We start from the raw sequence: 6,840 nt of genomic DNA on the forward strand, positions 1-6,840 counted from the left end.
ATACTAGTGACTTTTTATTTTATAAATGATGATACGAGGAGAGTGACTAAGCCTGCTCTATTCTTGCTAATTCCTAGAGTTAGCCCGACTTTTAAGAAGATTTGGACAGATCTTTGTATATACGCGGAAAAGATATTCAGTCTCGGTTATTAGATACAAACCCCAATTACTCAAGGATTATATAGAAAGGGGCCGTTTCTGTATTATTTTAGACTAATCGCTAGGCAAATTGCGACGGAAGTTTCTAAAGCGCCATTGCTAAATAGTGTTTGCCGCCTACAGTGACGGTCACGTTTACATAGGTAAAAAATATATGACTAATAAATGTTACCAAATTAAATGATGGCCAGCATTAACATGAGCGTATCTACCGACTACCTGTTTTGATCGATCTGATAAAGTTCACAGTAATCACATGGGTATTTAAAATCCACTGTCATTATTCATGACAATATCTATAGCGGTTTCTTCAATGTGCTATTTTTGCGAGTAAAAGTGTCTTAGTGCTTTATGATATCAATATGTGTTATTGATTCATTGTTTCAGTTTAGAAGTTCCTTTAAGACTGAGACGAACCCCCACATAGAAAGTATGAACTGTACTGGGAATGACCAACCTGATATTATTTGGATGGTTCAAAACCTACTGTTTATCACTTCTTAGTTATAATGGGCAGTTTAGGTCATTCTGTCACGTACCAAGAAATATTTTCATTAAGGCCCATCTTTACACTATCAAAACGGAAAATCCAGTAGCATTCTCGCTTTTTCCTCGTTCTCTCCAGTTGTTCTCCATTTCTATGACAATTTTTTTCTAGGATACACCACTTTAATTCTGACTCTTTGTGGTTCCGATCAATGCAGTGTTGCGTCAGCGGGGCTGTAATCTTGTTGGTCCTGACCGACGATTTATGTTCACTGAATCTTTGTCTAAATTCGCGTCCCGTTTCGCCTATGTATGCTAATCCGCATGGGCAGACAATGTAGTAAACAATATTTTTGCTCCTACAGTTCGTGAAAGATCTTAGTGCGATGTTCATATTGTTATGTTGAAGGTTATTACCTACGATCGCCGAATCACACGCATGGCAATTACCACATTTGTGGTTGCCACGAATAATGTCTCCATTAGTCAGAGTTTTTTGTTTCTCTTGTAATTGATTTTTTTCTCTTGTATGGACCAGCCGGTCTCTTAGGTTTTTGTTGCGTCTATATGTCACTAATGGTTTCTCCAAGACAGTTTCGTTCTCAACTTCAAGAATTTTCCAATTTTTGTTAATTATATTCTTAATTTTATAATTAAGTGTGGAGTGGTTTACTACACATGTGATCTTATCTTGGGTTTTATCTCTTTTATGTTCAAGCAAGACGTCTCTGTCATAATACCTAGCCCTTTTGAAGGCTTGGCGGACAAGGCGATGAGGGTAACCCCTTTCAATCAAGCGCTCTCGCAGAGATGCGCTGTGAATGTCATAGTCAGTGAGGGATGTACAATTTCGACGAATGCGAAGGAATTCCCCAAAGGGGATTGAATCCTTCTGACAATGAGGGTGATAACTCCCAAACTGGAGGATAGTGTTTTTTGCAGTAGGTTTACGGTAAAGGCTTACTTTTAGCTCACCATCTTTCCCTTCAATTGTGATGTCTAAATATTTGACTTTTTCGCGACTGTAATTAGATGTAAACTTTAGATTATTATCACTGGCATTAAGCCAGAGAATAAAGTCTTCTAGTTGTATTATGTCGCCATGCCATATAAAAAAAATGTCGTCAATAAACCGTCTCCATAGGGAGACGTTCTCAAAGAAGGGTGCATTTGTGTTGTAGATGTTCTTTCTCTCCCATTCGCCCATATAGGTGTTTGCCACACTCGGTGCACAAGATGCGCCCATACTCGTGCCCTTTATCTGCTTAAATAGAGTACCTTCAAACTCAAAAAAGTTATTCAGGGGGGCGTGGCCAGCAGCCAGCGATGGCGGCAGCTTAGGAGGAGAGCTCCGTGATTGAAGCGGCCTCCTAGACCATCCGACTATCTATCCGTCGTACATTGCTCCCAAGCGGGAAGGCGACGAAACCCAGGACCAAGCGGTACTATCCTGGCCAACCGGCATCTCAATCCGTTGCTGGGGCGGCGAGTTACGACCGGCGCCGGTTTGGGCCTGTGCAAGGGGTCCGGACCGGGGACTATCCTGCATTGTGGGGCGGACAGGAAGTTCATCGCCCCGGGCAGAGGAGAACAAGGACCGCTCGCCTAGGACGGACGGAGGCGGAGACGGCATTTCAGCACCGCGTAGCACCGCCGACCTTCACGGATACGGACGTGCGCCCAGGAGCCAGCAGTGATCAAGAGGTACGGAGACGGGCAATCCGGCTGACCGGCTGAGGCGGACGGCAGTAAGAAGTGCGGAGGCTCCAGAAGAGGGAGGGCCGCCATCTTGGAACCGCAGAGCCGACTCTGTTTCTCCGCAATAACCCGGCCCCCGGCACTTGAGGCAGAACTGGGACGGCGGCGCCTCCACATCGCCGAGCGACGCATTATACACCGCGGGGGGGCCCCCGCGGACAGGGACCGCACGACACAGCCGTACATTTGTACGAATATAGGGGCACCTTCAATCCTGTTTCAGAGAGCTAGCACTCGCTCACACAGACCTGGCTCTTCGACCACGGGTCGTTACCATACGTTTGCCATTGGACCTGGAGTTCACGGGGGTGCAGGCCCAGCGCTCCGGGAGACACAGGGCGGCGACGGTGCATAGCGTATTAGTGTGGCAGTGCCCCCGCACAAGTACAAAACCTCTGCGGACACCACCGACCGGCTGCGGGGACGGGCAGTTGCACTCCCCTGCTCCCATTGTGGCCCGTTAAGGGGACCCGGTACAGAGCGGGGCCACCGGGCCCTGGGCGGACTGGACTATACCTACAGAGGCTGGGTGGGTCCCGTGACAGGTGGGCTAGAACAGTCGGCGGCAGAAGTGGATGCCAGCCGCAGGACAAGCTAACCTGGAGAACCGAGACCCCGGCTGCATCCGCGGGAGGAGGTCAACACTGTCGTGATGGCCGGCAAGGGCCCGAAGCCTGGAGCATCGCAGTCGCGACTTGATCGATTTGCGTACGAGAAGCCCATTTCATCTCCCCCGGACGCTAAATCGCAACAGGGCAAAGTTGTGGAAGCCGCGGGGGGCAAGAAGGCGACCCTAGACGACGTTATGCGGGCGCTCACGCAAGTACAAACCACAGTTGGGTCCATCTCGGCCGAAATAACGTTGATCAGAGCGGACTTCCATAAGATGTCGGAGAAAGTGAGCAACATGGAAGTGGTGACCAAGTCCTTGGTTGAAGACGTGGCTGAGCTACAGATTGGAATGGAACGCGTCTTAAAAGAAAATAAGGTACTGCGTGAAAAACTCGATGACCAGGAAGGGCGCTCGAGACGGAACAACATTCGTATTATAGGTGTGCCAGAGTCGGAAGATACAAGAGCGATGGACTTGTACGTAGAGGACTTAATTAAACAAAAGTTGCAACCCAAGGGCCTTTCGGCCTTCTTCACGGTGGAAAGGGCACACAGGGTCCCTGGAGGGCGCCAGAAATCGGGCATGAACCCCAGACCGATCATAGCGAGACTCTTTAATTTCAGGGACCGTGATGCCATCCTGCAGGCGGCGAGAATCTCCCCCCCTCTCAAAATCCAGAACTCTACCTTGGCATTTTTCCCGGACTACACAGCGGAGGTTGCACGGAGGAGGAGGACCTTTTTCGAGGTGAAAAAGGAGTTGAGAGCCCGTGACATTCCGTACTCGATGCTTTTTCCGGCCAAACTTCGGATTGTGGCGGACAATAAGACTTGGTTTTTTGATTCTCCGGAAATGGCGCAGGAATGGCTGGAGGGTTGGCGACAGGTGGATCCCCCGCGTCGTTCTAACAGGCAGAACAAGCACCGTAATGCAGGGTCCCGACCAGGTTCACAGTCCACCGGGGAGGGTGCGGAGGCCCTCTCCCCACTGTCTGATCTACAAGAAGAGGGTGCTGATGCGGAATGATACTTTGCAGTTGCTGTGTGGCTGAACTGACTGCGTTTTCGACCGGCAATGCCGCCTTGGATACTGGGCGGAGAGCCTCCGCGGCAGAAGCTGGGGGCCGCCGATACCGGAGAGTCCTTCACCCCAGCGAGCAAGTACTGTGTTTTGGGTTGGGTTCAAGCACTCTGCTGAGTTGGGGGGGCGGGCAGTTCTGAGTCCGTTAAGCAGGGGGGCAGGGAGGGGGGGAGTTGGGGGTAGGATTAGTTTTTGGTTCTTAATTACGATACAGGGTCAATCATTGTACCGCATAGAGCGAATGAGTAGAGTAGGAGCGCGGCTGCGCGACCTGCAACTTCACTTCATACATTGTGTCTTATGTGGCGGCAGCCGGCTGGCGTGTCGCATCATCTGTTCAGTTGGGGGAGGACACTAGCATGGGGCGGGCATCGCCATTGAGCCTAATGTCTTGGAATGTTCGGGGACTGGGGGATAAAATAAAGCGGGGACTGGTCCTACAGAACATCAGGAGGTTAAACCCAGCCTTGGTCCTATTGCAAGAAACTCATTTGACCGGAACGGCCGTTCGGGCCATGGATAGGAAAGGCTACAGTATGGTGGTTCACTCTGAGTTCACTAAGGGGTCCAGGGGCACTGGGATATTAATGCACCGATCCTCCAGGTTTATTGTACACTCAGTTAGCACAGACACACAGGGACGCTTCGCGGCGGTCCATGGACAGTGGGAGGGTAGACCGCTAAATGTGGTCTCGGTATACATACCGCCGGCTCTGCACGCCGTAGCTCTCCCAGACCTGGGGACCTTTTTGTTACAACTCCCGGAAGGAGATTTAATAGTGGGGGGGGACTTCAACGCAGTGGCACACAGTTCCCAAGACCGCTACCCGGTGCGCACACATACACCGGGGCCTTCCAGATTATTAGACTTCATGGAAGCACAGGGTTTAGAGGATATATGGAGGCAGTTTCACCCGGCCGACCAGCACTACACGTACTATTCGGCAGTTCACGATAGCTTGTCACGAATTGACTACTTCCTCACATTGGGAGGGAGCCTTCTCAATGTCACTGAAGTTACCATCAAACCACGAGGGATTTCGGACCATTCCCCACTGACCCTGACTCTGTCCAGCCAGGTGAGAACCCACAGACGCATCTATCCCATTTACCCGGGGTACCTTAGGGAGCCTGTGATAACCAAGGCTTTAAAAACGAGCACGACATCTTACATCGCAGAAAATGAGGGTTCGGTGACTTCACATGTGACCTTTTGGGAGGCCTATAAAACAGTTCTTCGCGGGCAGGCGATCTCGGTGATCGCACAACATAGCCGCACGCAAAGCAGGGAGCTACTAGACCTAGAGGAACAACTCGCCGGTGCGACTAGGGCGCATGAAAGTGACCCGAGTGAGGATACACAACACACGCTCCGGATGTGTCAGCAGAGACACGCCGCTCATCTACGGCGTAAAGTACTGGGCGGGATGGCGGCAACAGCAAGTCGTATTTATGACGTAGGGGATAAGGCAGGGAAACTCCTGGCATGGCTGGAGAAGAAGCGTGGAGGTCAAAGGGCCATACTGCAGCTCAAGGACCCGAGAGGGACGCTGCAGACCAGGCCTGATCGGATAGTGGAACTCCTCGCAGACCACTTTGAATCGGTGTACTCCCCCGAAACTGAAGTCACACGGGAAATGGTCGAGGGTTCGCTCCTAGGGGTACCGACCCGTACTCTCCTCCCGGACGCCAGGGACGAACTTGATTCGGACCTGACGACTGCTGAAATACAACTAGCCATAGCGGCATTACGCCCTGGGAAAGCCATGGGCCCCAACGGCGTGCCGATTGAATGGTACAAGGTTATGTCTGAGTCACTCTCTACTCCCCTCCTTGACATGTACGAAGAAAGTCGAGAACAGGGGATTCTACCCGCAGACCAACGCGTGGCCACCATCGTGGCGATCCCGAAGCCTGGTAAACCTCCTGAGGAATGCGGCTCCTACCGCCCCATATCGCTCCTCAACGCCGAAAATAAAATTCTGGCGAAACTGCTGGCCACTAGATTGCTGCCGCACCTACAGCACCTCATCCATCCGGATCAGTCGGGCTTTATGCCACACCGGAGCACGGCGCTGAACTTGAGAAGGTTGCATGGAGTGCTGGCCCGCGCCCCTCGATTACAGGAGCCGGCAGCGGAACTATCTTTGGACGCCCGAATGGCGTTTGACATGGTGGAGTGGCGCTATCTTTTTGCAGTCCTGGAACACATGGGAATTGGCCCCGGCTTCATCTCGTGGGTCAGGTTGTTATACGCTGAGCCCGTGGCAAGGGTGGCGGCCAATGGTTGTATCTCGCGGGAGTTCCCACTGGCGAGAGGTACAAGGCAGGGTTGCCCGCTATCACCGCTACTTTTTGCATTAGTATTGGAACCCCTGGCCACAGTCCTCCGATCCACCCAGTTGCTGAGAGGCATACAATGGGGTGATGGGTGGGAAGATAGGGTTTCCCTGTACGCGGACGACATGCTTGTATATCTCATGGACCTCGACACTGGCATTTCGGTCCTGCTGGCCCTCTGTGAGACCCATGGTGCAGCGTCCGGTTACAAACTGAACTGGTCCAAGTCCGTGCTGTTCATGATTCGAGGTGACCCCCCGGTACTGCCGAATGAATGCCAGTTGATAGTAGAAACACGCTCCTTCAGATACCTGGGAATCCAAATCACGCAGGACTCTGAGACTTTTCTGGAACTGAACCTGGTTCCCCTGGTAACAAGACTGAGGGCGGATGTGCGCCATTGG

The sequence above is a fragment of the Lissotriton helveticus genome, chromosome 12 (genome assembly GCF_964261635.1).
Source record: "Lissotriton helveticus chromosome 12, aLisHel1.1, whole genome shotgun sequence".
NCBI lineage: Eukaryota > Metazoa > Chordata > Amphibia > Caudata > Salamandridae > Lissotriton > Lissotriton helveticus.